This window comes from Lactuca serriola, chromosome 2, assembly GCF_051521515.1.
Source record: "Lactuca serriola cultivar US96UC23 chromosome 2, Lser_US96UC23_V15, whole genome shotgun sequence".
Taxonomy (NCBI): domain Eukaryota; kingdom Viridiplantae; phylum Streptophyta; class Magnoliopsida; order Asterales; family Asteraceae; genus Lactuca; species Lactuca serriola.
The window spans coordinates 81,783,328-81,805,039 of NC_136409.1; positions in this window are offsets into that span (position 1 = coordinate 81,783,328).

Consider the following 21,712-nt stretch of genomic DNA (forward strand, 5'->3'; position numbering starts at 1 on the left):
CACCATAAATCGAAGAAATAGACTTGGCCAGTATCGACTCGACGAGTCGTTCTTGGGACTCGACGAGTTTGAGGTTAGACTCCCCTTTTCTTTTATAGTTCAAAGAGACCCAGCTGAGTGTTAGAAAGGTTTTAGAGGCTCCAGGGGAGTGACCCAAATGTATTGGGATAAACCATAGTCATGGAGTTCATAGGACTCGGCGAGTGCATGAGCCGACTTGGCGAGTCCAAGGCAATCTCCAAAATCTTGAAGATGAACTTGACGAGTTGTTCAAACAACTCGGCGAGTCGAGGAAAGGACTTGTTCTTAGGATGAAGATGAACTCGACGAGTTGTTCATATAATTCGGCCAGTCGGATGGAGGTTCATCCGGTGTTGTTTTAGAAGGATAACTCGTCGAGTCATTGCTAAACTCAACGAGTAGAGACATGGATGAGGATAGTTAAAGGGATAGGGACTCAATGAGTTGGCGGCCCAACTCGGCGAGTCAGGTCAACAGGAAGTTGACATTGACTTTGACTTGGACTTGGTTAGGGGTAAAATGGTCATTTTACCCTAAGAATAGATATCATACTCTGATTAAGTTTGTTGTGGGGATTATAGCCAGAGGATTTCCAGAGCAGCAACAGACAGAGATTTCTCGTGCAGATTATCAGCAACTAGTCGTTCAAGGTGAGTTACCTTCCAGTAGGGGTGGGTCTAAGGCCATAATGCCGGCCGACCAACAAGGGTATTCGGTAGATAATTGTCTTTGTGATATTTATCCTGGTATGGTTATGTGCTTTGGTCATGAGATATGCCTGTGTGATATGTTATGTGTGTTAATGGTAGTGCTAGGGATTAGTCTTTCCCTGACATCGGTCTTTAGGATCGAGGGGGTAGATCAGTACCCAGTTATGCCTGACTGTATGATTATACCTTGTTATTGTATGATAATGGTAGAGGGGTGAAAAAGTCCCCAGTTACCGGTTGAAAGATACCGATGATAGATACCAGTTGAAAGATACCGATGACAGTTACCGGTTGAAAGATACCGATGACAGATACCGATTGAAAGATACCGATGACAGTTACCGGTTGAAAGATACCGACGATATTATATGGTATGTGGTATGATAGGGGAAGTCACTAAGCTTTGTGCTTACAGTTTTAGTTATGGTTTCAGGTACCTCTTCGTCTAAGGGGAAGGAGCCGATGGTGTAGCAGGGCATCACACATTCACACATGATTTCCGCAATGAGCTTCTAGGATTGGACTCTGATTTCCATCACTTATGATGTTATGATTTTGAGACACGGCATTGTGGTTTAAACCTGATGTAATATTGACAATGTTTTGGTAACATATTTTATTACTTGCTTAATTTAAAAATAAATTTTTTGGCCTCAAATTTTAGGATGTTACAGTTGGTATCAGAGCCCTAGTTTGTGGGATTCGGACACACCCTTGGGGGTGTCTGGACTCAAACCGAGGGATTAAAAGATTTTTACAAATAAAATGGTTTCCTAAATTCTAAATTTAGGTATTTCAAGAAAGAACATGATGTGTGATGTGTGCTACCGGCCGAGCTCAAGTAAGTTTTCCCCAAGATACCCATACTTCATAAGCTATGTTATATGATTTATGATTCTGAGAACTGCATGCTAGATTAGGGCTAAGGATCTAGGAAGGATACCTTATATGCCTGTTGTATGAGCTATATGCTAGGACTGTTTAGTAAGCAGTAGGATAGCCTGATTAGGTTATGCCTGATGTGGTTACTCGATGCACGAGTGCTGCTTGCTTTGTGCTTAAGGGATCCTGGCTAACTTTAACTAACTAGTGAGTGGATATGAAACAGTATTCGCAACCTAGTTAGGGAAGGGAAGTAGTGACTCCTAGTGCAGCTGATGGCGGAGAGTAGGTCGGAGAGTGCCCTGGGAAAACCTAGGATGAGATTAGTGGAAAAGGGTATCGGTAAAAGGACTTGGTGAAGTCGAAGAAATTGTTGAGGAAAGTACAGATAGATGTGGAAGGTAGTATGGGCCCGTACTACTGGACATAGAGGATCCATACTCGAATCAAGGAGGGCTGAGATGGAACCAGGAACTTGGAGAGAATGTGAGACCTCTCGATAGTATGAATGATCCTGACGTTTATGTGTTCATTTTTAGAATGATGGTCACACGTCATGGGGCAGGAGGATTAGGATTAGGATCTGGATCAGGTTCGGGTGCGGGATCTGAGCATGTTGATAATGGGTTGTGCGAGTTCATCGTGTCTGAGATTACGAGAGGCATCCTTGATGCGACCCCGGTCATTTTTGGGTCGATTGAGGAGGGGATCGTGGAGCTGATGGAGGATCGCCTTCTTGCATTCAGGAATGATCTGGCGTCTAGCCAGTCGGGAACGGGCACATTGTCCTTTAAGGACTTCAGAAGGAGTGGTGCACCAGACTTCCATGGGGTGAAGGACCCCATTGCTACTAGGAGATGGATCGCAGACATCGAGTTTGCGCAGTTGACGAGCTTCTTCCTGGAAGGGTCGAAGGTCCGTTTTGCTGCAAGTTGTTTGAGGGATCGAGCCATAGATTGGTGGGAGTTGATTGGTGATACATTGGGAGCCCCAACCATCGAGGCTATGACATAGTCAGATTTTGTGACCCAATTCAGGGCCGAGTTTGCACCAGCTGTGGAGCTTCAGCAGCTGGCCAGGGAGTTTTTGGATATGAGACAGACTACGGAAACTGTGGTGGAGATCACTGCCAAGTTCCGGGAGAGGGCTTTATTGGTGCCCTAGTATGCGGGAGATGAGGATATGAGGAGGACCCTCTATCACGACATGTTGAGAGCCGATATCAGGGAGCACGTCAGCTTCTCGGCATGTCTGACCCTGGACTCCATGATTGCCAGGGCGCGGGAGAGGGAGATCGATCTGGAGCACCTCTAGAAGAGGAAGGCAGAGACTGTGCAGGTTACGGGGGTTTCGAGGAAGAAAACCAAGGGAATCAACTATAGGTCGAAGGGCAGCAGGTCCGGGACCACTGTGGAAAGTGCGGTCGGTCACATGAGGGAGTTTGCCGCACTGGGCCAGGTTTAGGCTGCTATAAGTGCGGCAAGACTGAGCATTTTGGCAGAGATTGTACTGCCCCTACTCCTGCGATCCAAACATCAGACCTGATTTGCTTCCATTGGAATCAGAGGGGCCATAAGAAGGCCAATTGCCCCAGATTGACGACAAATGCAGCGGCGCCGGCAGTGGTGCCAACTCCGGCGACTGCACGGGTTATGGATGGCCGGATGGTCAACTCGGAGGCCCCAGTGGTACGAAGCCAAACATTTCATCTAACAGCTTTGTTTAGGATCATTCCATGTGAACGGTATAGTTCAGGTGTTGTTTGATTCAGGTGCTACCTGATCATTTGTCTCTCTTGTGCTTAGCAAGAAGTTTCCCGAGTCTTCGAGCGTCTTAGATTGCCCTCTAGAGGTCGAGATTGCAGACGGCCGGTCAGTGCGAGCATCAGAGGTCTACCGGGATTGTGTTTTAAGGCTATTCGAGGAACGTTACCTAGTAGACTTGGTTCCCATACCTTTGCAGGGGAACAAGATTATTATCGGTATGGACTGGCTAAGCCCCAATGGGGCAGTAATTGACTGCGCGTAGCAGTTGGTGCGGATCAGGACCCCAAGTGGGGGAGAGCTGGTGATTCAGGGTGAGAGGCCACAACAAGGACCATCTTTATGTTCAGCAATGAGAGCTAGGCGCTACATTCAGCAGGGTTGTGCGGGATTCGTCACCTATGTTATGGGTACCCGGGAAACGGGTAAGGGGACGGTGGGCGATGCGCCCATGGTACGAGAGTTTGCAGATGTATTCCCTGAGGAGTTGCCTGGGATACCTCCGAAGAGGCAGGTAGAGTTCAGGATCGACCTGGTCGTTGGTGCGGCTCCGATAGCCAAGGCACCATATCGGTTGGCTCCTCCTGAGATGCAGGAGTTGTCTACGCAGCTGCAGGAGCTATTAGACAAAGGATTCATTATACCGAGCAGTTCACCCTGGGGAGCCCCACGTCTGTTTGTGAAGAAGAAGGACGGGTCACGTCGGATGTGTATAGACTATTGGGAGTTGAACAAAGTAACGGTGAAAAACCGTTACCCACTTCCGAGGATTGATGACCTCTTTGACCAGCTGCAGGGAGCATCTTGGTTCTCCAAGATTGATCTGCATTCAGGATATCATCAGATGAGGGATCAGACAGGAGGATGTATAGAAGACTATGTTCCGGACACGCTATGGCCACTATGAGTTCGTGGTGATGCCTTTCGGGCTCACCATTGCTCCTGTCGCGTTCATGGATCTCGTGAACCGCGTGTGCAGACCGATGTTGGATCGGTTTGTGATAGTTTTCATCGATGACATCTTTCTTTATTCCAAGACGCAAGAGCAACATAAGGAGCACTTGCAGGAGGTTCTACGTACATTGAGCAGGGAGAACTTATATGCTAAGTTCTCCAAGTGTGAGTTCTGGTTGTGTGTGGTGCAGTTTCTTGGACACCTTGTCAACCAGAACAGGATTTCAGTTGACCTGGCCAAGGTGGAGGCCGTGATGAGGTGGGACGTTCCAAGGTCTCCATCCGAGATTCGGAGCTTCCTGGGACTGGCAGGCTACTATCGAAGGTTCATTCAAGAATTCTCCATGATGGTCGTGCCCCTGACCAGGCTGACGATGAAAGCCATGGTCTTTCGTTGGGGGCTTGAGCAGCAGGCCGCATTCGAGAATTTGAGACAAAGATTGTGCAAGGCGCCAATCTTAGCTCGGCCTGAGGGAATGGAGGATTTTGTGGTATATTGCGATGTGTCCATCTCAGGATTGGGCGCAGTATTGATGCAGAGAGGGCATGTTATCGCATACGCTTCAAGGTAGTTGAAGCCTCACGAGGCGAACTATCCGACGCATGATTTGGAGTTGGGGGCTGTTGTGTTCTCCCTCAGGATTTGGCGTCATTACCTTTATGGGGTTCGTTGTGCCATTTACACAGACCATAAGAGCCTGAGGTACCTCATCAACCAGCCAAATCTGAATATGAGGCAGCGTCGTTGGCTTAATGTGGCAAAGGATTATGATTGTGAGATCCTCTACCACCCAGGGAAGGCCAATGTTGTAGCCGACGTGCTTAGCCACAAGGCAGCACCAATCAGGGATATCTGTAAGAGGATGACGGTGGTGACTCCGTTGTTGGAGCGGATTCGGGAGGCCCAACAGAAGGCCATGAAGGAGGAACATCGGAAGAGCGAGCGAAGCATGGGCCAGGTTTCCTCCTTCGACTATGATTGTCAGAGATTGTTGACTTTGCACTGAAGGGTGTAGGTCCCATATCATGGAGGTGTGCGTCAGACATTGATGGAAGAGGCGCACAAATCCAGGTTCTCTATTCCTCCCGGGGCGACAAAGATGTATAGGTATCTTCGGCTTGACTATTGGTGGCATTGTATGAAGAGGGACATGGCTTGGTTTGTGGAGAGGCGCCTGGCCTGCAGAAATGTCAAGGCTGATGTCACACCCCAAAACCGGAACGGCGGAAACGTTCTGGGGTGGATGACGTCATCTCAAGTATCACAACACATGCATTATAGTAATCAAAGTACAACAAAACATTGCATTAATAGTAATGGTTTTACTTAGTTACATTACAACAATTTAAACTAATACAAGTAAATCTAATAAGAACAACATGGTACTAAGCTATCTTCATCAGCAGCTCCGGGGATGTACCTGTCTAATTTCTGACCTGAGATCACAAGTTATTTGAAAAGCAAGTATCAACATTTTTACAAATGCTGGTGAATTCATAAGTATTAGGTGACGTTTCAATCAAATAACTTTAATAAGTAGTAGTTTAAGTGTTGTCTGTGTATTAGAGTCCTTTCCAGAAAAATCCTATATTTTCTTTAATAAAAGCAGCCTTCTACCAAGGCTGGTCAGTATTGTGTGGTAAAAAGTAGTTTTCCCTAGGTTGCAATCATTATCAAAATACTGAATTTGATTATTGAGGAAAGCAAACGACATCAGGAAATAACATATGCCTCAGCAGTGAGGACTGCTGACTAAGGCAAGGAATCATAGACTACAGGAGAACATCGAACTAACAACATGCCTGGTTCAGTCTAACGGGTAGAGACTCAGACCCCAGAAGGTACCAAATGAAAGGTACAGCTGGTAAGGTCTAAAACAGTGAAGGACAGACCCCAGACAATATCAAATGATAGATACATCTTGTAAGGTCAACAGAGATAACAGACCGCAGACAGTATCAAATGAAAGATACATCTTATAAGGTCAAAATAGTGAAAGACAGACCCCAGACAGTATCAAATGAAAGATACATCTTGTATGGTCAAAACAGAGATAACAGACCCCAGACAGTATCAAATGAAAGATACATCTTATAAGGTCAAAACAGAGATAACAGACCCCAGACAGTATCAAATGAAGGATACATCTTATAAGGTCAAAACAGTGAAAGACAGACCCCAGACAGTATCAAATGAAAGATACATCTTGTAAGGTTAGAAATAGTGTGACTCTGAAAATGAGTTACCAGCATACAGTGTAGATTGTCGGTGAAATACCGTTACCTTAAAGCCAAAGAATTATAAGGTAACCCGGGATACTCGTAACTATACTGACTAGAGTTCCAAACACCCTACAAGCGTCTATAAGATGTGACATTTGTCACCCGTTGTCCTGGTAGGCCGGGACTGTAGCTAGCAGTCTGGGTGTAGGGTTGTCGATCCCGTATAGATCTATACACACAATGTTCGCTCTCCCTATAGGAGACTCTGGTTACCAACTAGACGACGGAGAAGGCCATGTCCTGAAGATGCATCCCAAATAGTGGGTAGAGACTTCCAAATAGTGGGTAGTGGGTAAGTGTTGAACTAAAGGTAGAGACTTCCCAATAGTGGGTTTCTAATGTAAGTATAGACTAGAGGTAGAGACTCTTAACTGAACTGAATAGAGAATTCCTATATGTCCGTACTTATATACATAATATATAACTAATGATTCAAACGACCTTCGGACGGCCATCCGACCCCACCAGACCACATCTCAACGAAGAAAAGGAAATAGGGCAGACGAGCCTTCCTAAGTCTTTCAATCATTACTTATATGTACCTATATGAGCACATACATACATCAAACTACGACTGAGTGTATATTAAGTAGAAGTGATCTTTGTGAAGTAGAAGTGTCTAACAAGCGTAGTAGAAGCGGTCACAAGTGAAGTAGAAGTGTCGAACAAGTATAAGCGCATCACGAAGTAGAGGCGACAATAAGTGAAGCAAAAGCGTATCAAGTATAAGTGAGGTGGAGTCGTTATCAAGTATAAGTATAAGCGTCATCAGGTATAAGCGACTACAAGTATAAGTGAAAGCATTACCGAGTAGGAGTATAAAATAAGTATAAGCGAAGCGACAATAATTAACAAGTAAAGGTATACGTCGAAAAAGGGAGTCTTTGATGAAAAGCCTTTATGTATAGGGAAAATCACAAATTGTATTCTTTTGTAAAATATGTTTAAAAGCCTTAGAGAATCTTTAATAAACCAAATTTAGAATGAATTTGGATAAATCAGTATAAGTAAAAGTTATGAAATAAGTGAAAATCATTATAGTGTCCTACTCGGTACAACAGTGTAAAGTGGTAAAATCTTGTGCATGCGGGTTATCAATCACATGTGATTGATATGATAAATGGCATGTTTAACTTGTAATCCCCCCCTATAAAAACATTTAAAAGCATTTAAAAGGTTCATTCAGGGGTATGAACTCACCTAGTGTAAGTAGGTCCGACGAAAGTGCCGTTTGGGCGTTCGGTGTCACGCAAGGACTTGAACACACACGATGACCTATTTAACATATGAAAACATATATTCAAATACAATTAGCATATTTAATACTAATTAAACAAATATACGTGCTCAAAGGAGCGGAAAACACTTTGGCTAAGTGTTTGGGTGTCTCGGGTAGCGTTTAAGGGTGTGAATGGCTAAGGAATGGAGTTTGCTATCCAAGAATACCCCCTTAGTACATAGTTTACGGCCCAGGGACTTCTCACCATGAGTTTACGGCCGTAAACTCATGGTGATGAGTTCTAGTGTGTTTAAGGCTTCTACTTGCATCATGGAATTATTCTAAGCACTTTTCCTCAAAGGCATGAGTGGGTTTGAGGCTCCTAAGGGCATTTTCTATGAGTTTACGGCCAAGGAACCACTCCTAAGGGAGTTTACGGCCGTAAACTCTCATCCTTAGGGTTTTGTGAAGTTTAAAGCCCCTAATGCCTTTCTAGTGATTTCTAATGAAGTGTGATGCTATTTTGGAGGATTAAATCTATCATTTGAATGAGTTTTGGGGAGTTTACGGCCTAGACAAATGCTTGGGCCATAAACTCCTTTTAATCCTTCCATTTCTTGTGTTTAAGCCCTTAAATCCTTCATAGTATTTTATGGTAAATGTCTAAGGCCATTTGGGGGGCAAAAACCACACTTTTGGGCACATTTAGGGGTGTTTACGGCCTTGGTATACACCTGGGCTGTAAACTCCTTTTTCCCTTTCATTTCATTGTGTTTAATTGTGTTAAACCCAAGATACTAAGTCCCTAAATTATGTGTTAAGCCCTAGGGTGGTTTGGGAGTGTATTTGGGACATTTAAACAAAGTTTAGAGGTGTTTACGGCCTAAGCATGTGCTTGGGCCGTAAACTCTCTTTTATGCCCTAAAATGATTGTTTTAAACGTGCAAACACTCCTAGGCTAATTCCTCTATTTATTTCCAAGCTATTAGGGACAAGTTTGGGTCATTTTGGCCTTGTTTAAGGGGTTTACGGCCTAAGGAGGAGCTTAGGCCGTAAACTCCTTTCTAACAGCTTCTAAGTCCGAATTTTGGGCTATAAACATGAATCAATATTTTTAGAATAAGCTAGGGTAAGTGGACTTACAATTTGGAAGCGTTTGGTTGTGTTTTCGGGGCGAAAACGGGTCTAGAGAGAGAGTATAGAGAGAGTGTAAAAAGTCTCCAATAGACTCCACTCACCTTTATATAGGGTTTTGAGTCGGGGCTCAGTGGGATTTTACCCGATACTGCCGTTAAACGGGGCTTTTGGTCGCACCCGATTTAGTGGTCGTAATAATAAAACTTGACATTTTCCAAATAAATGGAAATGTGGGTCCTGTGTTTTTATTTCCTTTTATCACGACTTAACGGTATGTTAATTGCAACCAAATGGAATGTTTATTAAATTGACGCCCTCTAAGTAACAGAACTTTTATACAGTGGAATATTTCGTTAACGGTAACGGGGAAATGTAACAGAACAACTTGGGTTGTCACAGCTGAGCACCAGAGACCTAACAGAAAGGTCCAGCCGTTGGATATCCCACTGTGGAAATGGGAAGATATTACGATGGATTTCATCACGAAGCTTCCCAGGATCGCGCGAGGCGTAGATTCGATTTGGGTCATCGTCGATCGATTGACCAAGAGCGCACATTTTATTCCGATTCAGGAGAGTATTTCGGCCGAAAGGTTGGTCGATATCTACATCAGGGAGGTGGTGGCGAGGCACGGGGTGCCAGTTTTGGTGATTTCAGACAGGGATGTGCGATTCACTTCCAGGTTTTGGAAGAAGTTTCATGACGAGCTGGGTACTCGTTTGCATTTTAGCACCACCTTTCACCCGCACACAGATGGTCAGAGTGAGCGGACCATCAAGACCTTGGAGGACATGCTGCGGGCATGTGTCCTAGACTTTGGAGGTAGTTGGGATACTTACCTTCCATTGGCAGAGTTCTCATATACCAATAGTTATCATGCGAGCATTGAGCATCCTCCTTTCGAGATGTTGTATGGGAGGATGTGCAAGACCCCGATATACTGGGGAGAGGTTGGGCATGTTGGGTTTTGAGCATTCTAACACTCCTAAGTGTACATGCAACCCTAAATACCTTGGATCTATGTTTTCTCTATTATACATGCAAATCTAAACTTTCCAAGGTATTCATCGTAACTAGCATAATAACATTGATTCATATGAATATTTCAAGTTAGAATTACATACCTCTTTGATGTAGAGTGTCTTCATGAAGCTTGATTTCCTAGTGCCCCAAGTTTGACACCTCAAATGGTTCACACAACACCAAATACACATGGAATGACTTGAGAGAAATGTACCACTCCTTTAAATCGTATAGCCCTCATATTCACACACTTGTGCACGATTTCCTGAGCCATGGGATTCTTTTATATGGTGGCTATTAGGGTTACACCATGTAACTCATAACTTTACCCATTCCTTATGCTCCATGGATTTTAACCTCCAGGGAGTATCCATGGGTCACCCCATGGACTTAGTCCAACATAAGGAATCTTGGATCACAAGCCCACATATAAAAGAATGAATGATTTACACAATTAACCCATATATCTAATTAGTCTCCTTTTGATCACTTATTTAATTCTAAATTAATTCTTGATCAATACTAATTAAATAACTTTATTAATATATTAGAACTTATAATATATTAATAAACCTTAAGTGTTATTTCTTTCGTTTTAGTCTATCTAAATGCATGATGCCATGCAACCCAAATGGACCATGCCGGGTCTGGTCAAGTGTTACCAATTATAGTTATGGACATAGAAATTAATCCAACAGTCTCCCACTTGGATAAGTCTAAAACTATTATTGTGTATGACTTCAGGAACCGATCAGCAATCGTAGCTCTTAAAAGCTTCTGTCGAACTCTGACCTTGTCGATGAACTCTGACCTTTGTCAATGACTTGTCCATTAGATAAGGGATCATATTTTCCTCCATTCTAGATATCATATGGACTAAGACATGGATTATAAATCATTCTCTCTGTCCATTTGTTGTTTCCCGATTTCCGATTCCTGACGACTGACTGATTGAACATATCTAATCAGTCCTAGCTTGGCCAAGCACTCACATGTGTCATCATTAAATCGTCGAGGGGCCCACAGATATCGCGTTTATACCGAAGGTAAAAGGAATGGATAAACTTCGACTCATAAGGTTTGTTCTACTACTTGTTGAATCATGCACAAAGGCACATTTTATAACATCGAGTTACCAATGCGGTTTCGTGCAATCAATGTACAATCAACTCATAGTAACAACTCATGTCTCTAGGTTTGAAGAATATAAGATATTATCGTCTCATTATCACTCGAGATAAAATCCATGAAGTGATTCAAATGAGCACGGGTTGAATCCAATACTCAGAACTTATGAGAACTCATGAGTGTTGTAGAACAACTTTGTCCATCAACTTCGACCTCTACAAGCCAACCCATGACAATCTTGATTCATATCTACTTCCAACATATGACCGACTGTGGATCGTTTTGAATAACTTAGTCATTCCGGAAGAATAACCTTGTTATTATGGAAATCAAAACATGCAAAGTGAAACACAAGAATAAATGAATCTAATATCGTATCAAAACCTATGAATATAAATAAATCACTTTCGTATCGAAACCTATGAATATAAATAAATCACCATACTGATTACTCATTATTCATTGTTTCAGTTTTATCAACTTTATACTTGAATTAAAACACTAGGTGTCCTATGTTCCAAGCATGTACACTATGTTTTCTAAACAATAGCTTTGCCATACACCAAGTATTCACTCTATGTTTTTCTATGATCCTTACTTTGTGAAATAAACCAATTGACCAAACTTTCAATGATTCTAATTTCACACTCCCAAATCGAAATCTTTTAGATTTTAAACTTAAATGCACTACCATCTAGCAATGAATGTGTACATAGTCACAAAGACTTGTCAACAACCATTACAGGGTATTCCAATGAAGACCCACTCCATGGACACAAAGCCTTATGTTCAAAGTATGCATTGCTTTGAACATGCTTCTTGCACTAACTTTTTTCTAATCTTACATAGATTGCTTCCATCTATGGAGACAACTCTATATTCCCATTTTGACTACCAATTCTGAACAAGAGTTGCCTCTTTTTCAGACTATGTCAGTATGGTCCTTCCAATATAAACAGTATACTTCCGACTGTCCTTGAGCAACCAATCTTTGGTAAACCTTAGATTGTCCTCGAAAATTACTTAATCAATTTACTCATATCCAATTCTAGACATTGTTCCCCTTAATGCCCCAAGGCATTTGGAAAATTCAGAAAGGATAAATATTATAGCACTTGTAATCGATCTTGTACCCAAACTAAATGGGACACGATTCATGATGTTTCACATAAAGAGATGGTTCTAGACCACTCTTTTGCCATAATAATTTTTTGTTTGTCATTTTCTCAAAATTTGACTATGAAAGGGATGCCGTAATCATAATCAAATTTTGAGAACACAATATATAGAATTTTCTTAAGTTGAACCAATCCAACATGAAATTCATATGTATATATTCTTGAGTAAAGGTGATTAAAATCACAATATAAGCTCTTTAGAATGATTATAAACTCAATCTAAGCTTTTTAGAATTAAAATGAAGTATAATTTCCTCTCCCTTAATTATAGCAAAACAACTTTTTCAACCCATGAAACCTCACAAATTGATACTTTTGTTTTCTATAATTAAACTTGCTAACTTCCAATACTTATCATAATTATCATGCTCCCACTAACATGATGATTATTAGCATAACACTTATGCTCCCACTAGCTTTGACATGTATCTAGAAAATAGTTGGATCTCTAGAAGTCAATACTTTATTGACATTCTTACCAATGTTCAGATTTCTGATACTAGATTGTTTTGATAAGACATTATAAAAATCATACACCTTATCTTAGATAGATCACATGTGTGTCTAAACAATTTTAGAACTATGAAAAGGGATGACGTAATCATAGTCTCAATTGTTTAGACCTTTGCCATTTCTCATAAGTCCATGTTATTGTGTCGGTTAACCACGCACGCTCCACTAACGACTTTGAGAACTGCAAATATCACAATTGCTATCTACTTAAAATCTACTTAGTGAAAGAATTTCCTCACCATCATTTCCATGAATCGGAGAGAAACCTTATGACACTTAGATTTTATGGTGTATGTGTTCTTATCCACGTGAATTTGTCAAACTATAATCACAAGACTAGGTTAGTGACAAATCCTAGCTCATATGGATTGAACTTGTGCAATCTTAATCTCTTGCCACCTGGCAGCACAAGGGCCTACAATTGCTTCCAAGTAGTTATGCAAACAATTGAGAACATTTAGAACTCAAATATATATAGCCAGCTTAACTGGAATGGGCACAGAAATGTCAACACAATAGGTTATAAACCTCTAGTTGTGTGCTAGTGATGAAATACAAGTTTTATTCTTGATTACTTCTTGAAACCCTTTCAGGATCTTTCAGACTCCCACTATCTCCTTGACTTATAAGACTTTCTTGCCAAATATTGAAGAGATGGTGTGGATTCTAATCAAGACAAACACTTAACACAATTGGCCTAAGTTGGTCTCTGTGTTATCCAAAACATCACAACTTACCAAATACAAATGTATAATAGTAGAAAACCTTTTACTCTGACATTTCACTAGTGTTAATAAACCTTCTTTAAGATGTGTCACTCAAGTTACATTTATGGTGGGCTTGATCAATGCACAAGAATGTGTACTCGATCCCTTAGTCCTTTACTTGACTCACACATCCATGTCAACAAGTAATTAGTCGTAATTTTTCCAATGCTTGAAAGTTCTCATTCATCATGCTATACAACTTGCATGATTCCAAGTTTCTATCCAACTGAAACTTGGGTGATGAGAATCTTTCCTTATTTGGTAAATTTAGATACTACCACAAATGAAAGAATCAAATTCATATTTCCACTCGTGCTATTAATGGAATCATATAAGTAACAAAATTTTTCACACATGCCAGTGTAAGGATATTTTAAAATAAAATCAAAATTTTACCTTTTATTTTAAAAACTTTGCGGAAAAACTATCCATACAGTGCAAAAGCACATGAAAACTTTATTGTTATCTATTCCTAAGCAATATATCATAACTCCTAAGAAGTAGCTCAAGAATCCGATCTTCAAACTATGCGATAGAAATCCATCTACGCGATCAGATTCAACATATTCTTTCTTTAAGTTTCTTCACTTTTCTTGGATTCTTAAAACATCAACATGTGTCCCAGTCACGTCATGTATCAAGAATCTCAGAATAGAAACTTAGCAGAGTTAGATAGTGGACTTTACCTGAAGTAGAGTCAAACTTATTGACTTTAACATCCTTAGGTAAAATTTGGCTGCTTCGCAATCAATGCCCCTTACTTTGGCAATATAACGATATGGACCCTTTGGTAATGGTACATGGGACTATCTCAGACTTAGCCTTTCTCTTTACCATTTAGTCAACTGAGTTGACTATGGCCGATCCCTTTCCATTGGGAAGAGAATGCTTTTTCTGGATTTCCGATGTCATCATTGTCCATGTCCATAAAGTTTTGGGAAGTTGATCTTAGCAAATAGATAAGATCATTAAGGGTCTTGTCATAGTCTGTTTCATAGGAGTCCCAAAGGAACTCACTATGTGACTTACAAAGCGATTGGACATCCAACTTTCTCAAGACTTTGACACCCAACTCTTCCGGCTTTCTCAAGACTTGGACATCCTTAATATAACACCCAATATGAAATACTAAGGCTACGACCCAACACAATATTTTATAACTTGGAAGACGGATGTCGTAATCCAAGCTATATAACATTTGAAGGTAGGTGAAAGACGATTCACCAATTTCCACCATGAAAAACGAAATAATTTATTAGGTTTTTAATTGGATTTGAAACTCCTAGATCTTTTGAGATTCATTGAACTGTTCAATGACATGTTTTAATCTCGAGTGTGCCCTTTAGGTTTTGTGAGTGGGATGCTGAGGATCACAAAAAAAGGTGTGAAGTAACCATCCAAATTACTTGGTACCCTTAAGTGTTTACCCCTCAATCGATGTGTCGGTTAACCACACACGCTCCATCGATACTATGATAAACATTAAGTTACCCTTTTCCTTCCTTGTTAAATACGAGTTAGTGTGCCGGTTAACCACTCACGCTCCACTAACCGACTTAAACAAAGTGCAAAGTGTAATTTCATGGATTAGCACCAAATTCACATTTTCCTAAGTAACTAAGATTAGGTATTACTAAGAGTTTAGTTACTTAGTATTTATCATTAATACTTTTAATGAAGGGAGAATTATAGTCCTTGTCCTACCCATTCGACTAACGACCCTCCACCAGTCAAGGAAGCGGTGGGTGAGAGTGGACACCCATTAAACTGCCATTTTATAGGCAGTAACCTTATACCCCCCTCCTTATAGATCGGCTTCATGAATGCGGCCTACTAATGGTAAGATGACTTGGTCTTATACATATATAAATATTATTAACTTATAATATTATAAAGAATAAGGGTTGAATTTTAACTTTTAAAATTCTAAGGGCTTAACATGGAATTAAAGTATTCATGGAAAAACTTTACAAATTCCAAAACTTGAGGGCAAGTTTTGAAACTATTCAAAACTATTTAATTCCATAACTTATGTGTTTAAAGTAGTTTTAATTAAAAAAAACTTTCAAGTTCCATAATTTGATGACAAGTTATGGAAGACTTTAAACTATTAAAGAATGTAACTCTTTTTTTTGTAACTTATGGAACTAATTAAGGTTACACATTTTTATTATTTAATGAAGAGACTCTTGAACCTCCATAATTTGAGGACAAGTTATGGAGTCATAAAACCATTTAATGAGGACAAGAGTCTTCATTTTGTAACCTTTGCCAACATTTATGAGTTTTAAGAAACTTAAATGTGACATTTCATGTAACATGAGAACAAGTTACACAAACACATTTTAGAATCAATTCTTAGATTACAATGGATTAAAGACACATAATCAATCAACTTTTCTATTAATCCAAGCAACTCATAAGATCAAGATAATACAAAAAAAAACTTTTGGATTCCATAACTTATGGAGTTTAATGTTTGTTCAATGATGAAACTTTTCATGTTCCATAACTTAAGAACAAGTTATGGAATTCTTTAAAACATTAACACCAATTTTTGTAACTCCATAAAAAAACTTTGAATCAAGTTTTTTTTAAACCTTTTCATATCCATAACTTATGGAGGTTTCAAAAAAAACTTTTTAGATCAAACTTTTAAAACTAATAAAATAATTATATCATTTTATCTTTTACTAAATATGACCTAATTTAACTCATATAGCAAATGATTCAAATTTTACAAATAATTAGTTTTTCACCAAAACAAGTAATTATCTAAAAATTTGACAAACGTCATGTTTTTTTTTCAACTTTGAAAATAAAACATTTGCATCAATATAACAGAAAACAACTCATGGCTCTGATACCATTGGTGGGTTTTGAGTATTCTAACACTCCTAAGTGTACATGCAACCCTAAATACCTTGGATCTATGTTTTCTCTATTATACATGCAAATATGAACTTTCCAAGGTATTCATCGTAACTAGCATAATAACATTGATTCATATGAATATTTCAAGTTAGAATTACATACCTCTTTGATGTAGAATGTCGTCATGAAGCTTGAGTGCCTAGTGCCCCAAGTGTGACACCTCAAATGGTTCACACAACACCAAATACACATGGAATGACTTGAGAGAAATGTACCACTCCTTGAAATCATATAGCCCTCATATTCACACATTTGTGCACAATTTCTTTAGCCATAGGATTTTTTTATACGGTGGCTATTAGGGTTACACCATGTAACTCATAACTTTACCCATTCCTTATGCTCCATGGATTTTAACCTCCATGGAGTATCCATGGGTCACCCCATGGACTTAGTCCAACATAAGGAATCTTGGATCACAAGACCACATATAAAGGAATGAATGATTTACACAATCAACCCATATATTTAATTAGTCTCCTTTTGATCACTTAATTAATTCCAAATTAATTCTTGATTAATACTAATTAAATAACCTTATTAATATATTAGAACTTATAATATATTAATAAACCTTAAGTGTTATTTCTCTCATTTTAGTCTATCCAGATGCATGATGCCATGCAACCCAAATGGACCATGTCGGGTCGGGTCAAGTCTTACCAATTATAGTTATGGAATTAGAAATTAATCCAACAGGGCAGAGGGTCATGGGGAGTACCAAAGTGGTACTCAAGACTACAGAGAGGATTCAGCAGGTCCGGAGCAGGCTTCGGAGTGCTCAGAGTCGGCAGAAAAGTTATGCCGACAAGCGTCGGTTGGACCTGGAGTTCCAGGTCGGGGACATGGTACTACTGAAGGTGTCGCTTTGGAAGGGTGTCATTCGATTCAGGAAGCGGGGCAAGCTGGGCCCCAAGTATATCGGACCCTTCAGGGTTATAAACCGGTTGGGCAAAGTGGCATATAGGTTGTACCTTCCAGCCGAACTCAGTCAGATTCATAGCACTTTTCACGTCTTCTAGTTTCGGAAATGTTTGGTGGACAATTCAACAGTGGTACCTTTAGAGGATATTCAGGTCGATGACAGCCTGAATTACATTGGCCTATAGTGATCCTCGATCGGGAGTCAAAGGATCTAAGGAACAAGAGGGTTGAGCTGGTGAAGGTGCAATGGCAGCACCAGAAGGGCTTAGAATGGACTTGGGAGCCGGTGGATGAGATGATGGAGCACTACCCAGAGCTTTTCGAGAAACGAGCAGCAGACTTCGAGGACGAAGTCTAAAATAAGTGGGGGAGATTTGTAGCACCTGGTTCCTAGTATGTATTTTATTTAAGTATTTTTCATTTTTGGCCTTAGACTCGTCGAGTCGGCTTCCAAACTCGACGAGTAGACTCTGACTGAACAAAACCCTAATCTAAGGGTTTGCACCGTATTTAAGCATCTCATTCAGACACACTTTGTCCCTATTACTTCCAGAAACCATCCATAGCAAACCCTAACAGTGTGTGTGAAGATCCAAAGGCATTTGTGGTGATTTTTGGTGGTTTTGATCACAAGGAAGAAGGAAGGGCCAAGAGGAATCAAGAGAAATCCAAGGGAGTTCAAGTTTGTACATCATTTGTAGTTCCCAGAAGGTATAAAGTTGACACCTTGCATGTTCATTTACTAGATCCCTTTTTTGGGAGACTTAGGGCTTTTATAAGCCATTCTTGGTAACCAACCATGATTGCAAGAGTGGTTGAGGGTTGAGGCTTAGGATCTAGGTCCATGGAGGAGTTACAAGGCAGAAAAGAACTGCTTTTGCACCCATAAAAGCCCCCATGCAACTTAACAATCTCTTTTAGAGCCTTTTTTCCTCAAAGTCCCATGCATGCACGTAAAGTTCATAACTTTACATGCTAGATCGAGTTTAGGGACCTAGATCTATCATTTGGACAGGATTTGTACACCAGAAATCAAAGAAATAAACTTGGACAGTATCGACTCGGTGAGTCGTTCTTGGGACTCGGTGAGTCCGAGGTGAGACTCCCCTTTTCTGTTAAGGTTCAAAGAGACCCAATTGAGTGTTAGAAAGGTTTTAGAGGGTCCACGGGAGTGAACCAAATGTATTAGGATAAGCCATACTCCTGGAGTTCATAGGAATCGGTGAGTGCATGAGTCGACTCGGCGAGTCCAAGGAAATCTCCCAACTCTTGAAGATAAACTCGACGAGTTGTTCATACAACTCGGCGAGTCGAGGACTGGATTTGTTCATAGGATGAAGATGAACTCGACGACTTGTTAACTCGTCGAGTCGTTGATAAACTCAACGAGTAGAGACTTGGATGAGGACAAGTAAAGGGATAAGGACTCGACGAGTTGGCGACCCAACTCGGCGAGTCAGGTCAACTGGAAGTTGACTTTGACTTTGAATTGGACTTGGTCAGGGGTAAAATGGTCATTTTACCCTAAGAATAGATGTCAAACTCTGATTAAGTATTTTGTGGGGATTATAGCCGGAGGATTTCCGGAGCAGCAACACACAGAGATTTCCCGCGGAGATTATCAATAGCTACTCGTTCGAGGTGACTTACTTTCCAGTAGGGGTGGGTCTAAGGCCACAATGTAGGCCCACCAACAAGGGTAGTTGGTAGATAATTGTCTTTGTTATAATTATCCTAGTTGGTTATGTACTTTGGTCATGAGATATGCCTGTGTTATATGTTATGTGTGTTAATGGTAGTGGTAGGGATTAGTCTTTCCCTAACATTGGTCTTTAGGATCGAGGGGGTAGGTCAGTACCCACTTATGCTTGACTGTATGATTATACTTGTTGAGAGAAGAACTTTGAGACAAACTTGAAAAAAAAGGTTAGAACAAGTATATAGCGGAATAGTTAATATCAAAGGATCTGTTAGCTGAACAATAATATTAAGAGTTACAAGTTAGTGAGTTAGATGCGGAAAAGTAAAGAAATGTAAATGACAACAATTGGTATATGAAGTATACACAAAAGCAGATTCATAACAAGGAATGCATTCAAACCGAGTTAGTAAGTGAGATCTAGCTTAGTGATTAAGTCACAAGAGATTTGCTCTATGAAGAGAGATTATGAGAGTAAGAAACTTTTAGAAGTAAGATAGAATCAGAATTTGAAGATGTGTATTAGAATTTTATAAGAGATTCACACACACTGAATACATTAGAAATGATCTCTATTTATAGAGAAGTTTACAACTATAATAGTAGCCATGCAAGGCATACTGGATATTAGAGTGTATTACAGAACAGAAATAATAAACTACGTAAAGATATAGATTGCGGTGCTGAAGACTTTGGATAACAGTTGATGAAGAGGTTGCTTGACTGCGGTGGATTGGGCGCTGCAGTAGCAAAAGTTCAATACGGTCACTTTTTGATTCCACAATTTCCCCTAAGTGACCTCTTTAACTTGAATCAACTATGAAGTTTAAGGAACTTGATCAGTATCCACAAAACTTCCTGATATTCTCTAACCAGTTGATTCTTCTTAGTATTTCAAACTTGACCTCTGTGGTTGTATGCATGGATTTTTCAACTGCGTTGCGGCAGATCTCAAGTTTTTTTTTTTCCGGTGAGACGATGCATGGAAGTCATAGGAATGAAAGATTTGACGTTGTCAGTCTTCCTCTTGAAAATGACTCCCAGCTCAGGATAGTTGGTTGCGCCTAAGGATCTTTCATCATAGCCTTCGGTAGGCATGGGTGCGGGGTCAAGCGGTGGCAGGTCAGCAATCTTGGAGAGGATGGGATGAATGGCTGCATCTATTTTTGCAAAATCACAGACTGTTTCCTTAATAAAAGTACTTGCCCTTTCAAGAGTGTCTTCATCTTCGGATGCTTCTCAGACTTGTGCTGAAAGACTTTGGCGATGAGAGACACTTCTTCCGGGTTCATACACGGAAAATCAGCCTAGGTGCGGATGTAGTCGTGCTCCCTCCTGGTCAGGGAGTACTGGATGAACTCAACCTTCATGAATTTTTTAATCTTTTAATTCTTCACTGCGGATGGTCTATCGTTAGACCATATGTGTTCAACTATAGACGCACGCTTAGCATAGAATTGGCTAAGTCTCTTGAACTCCATAGTAATTCTTTTTTCATCCGAAAGGCTGCGGTCGAACTGCTCAAGTACAGTGAAGTATCTGGAATTCGGTGAAATTGGGACATCCCAGTATCCATCTGAGGGGGTTCCGGATATGTGAGATGAGGGACATAGTCATCATCAAGACGTCTTCTGTGAGGATTGATCCAAGAATTTATCAAGGATTCATCCATAACTGTGTCGAAACCGTAGAGTCTCCATACTTCTTCGGCCAGCTTGACTGCCTTCCAGTCTCTTTTTCTCTGAGCAATAGCAGGAGAATCGTTTGAGCTCGGAGACGACATATACTCCTCCACATTCTTGAAGTGCAGGTGAGTTTCTACTTTTTCAGGAGTCTTATAGAGAGGGGAGTTGTGATGAGATGGTTGCGGTGAGAGTTGTGTTTCATGTTGCGGTGTGGGAATTTTTTCAGTGGAGATTGGGGGAGTTTGACGATCTGAAGGGGATTGGTCGGAGTGATGGACTTCTTCAATTCCCCCTCTTGAGGAGTCCAGGCCCGGAGTCTCCTCAAGCCATTGACGAAGGCCATCAGCCTTGTCAAATATGGTTTGAAATTGAGCTTTCAGCTCTTCTGCCAGTTGTTGGTTATTGGGGATGGAGGGATTGAAGAGTAGTTTGTGAATCTCCTTTGTGAGCTGTAGGATCTCCGTACCATGGAAGTTGGTGGAGAGTGAACGTTGCATTCTAGTGATAGTTGTTTAGAGAACGGAGATTGCTGACTCATAAGCAGTATGAGTTTTAGCAATCAACTTCTCAGAGTGTGAAGCCTGATCCACAATCGCTACTTGAAGGTCGGCTTTGATGGCAGTAACCTTAGAGATGAGGCATTCAGCAGCAGCCATGAACTCCTTATGATGAGCCTGACGATTGTTGTCAAGTGATCTGATCCCCATTTCAACTTTTAAAGAGATGCGCTCCGCAGCCAATCTCTCTCGTGTTTCCAGTCCTTCGATTCTTTCCATCAGGGATTGTGGTCCTGGGCTGTCCTCTAGTTACGGTTGATTTGGCTTGACCGCAGCTAAGATTTGATCTACTTTAGCTTGAAGACTTAGGAATTCTTTTCTTGTGACAGTGTGCT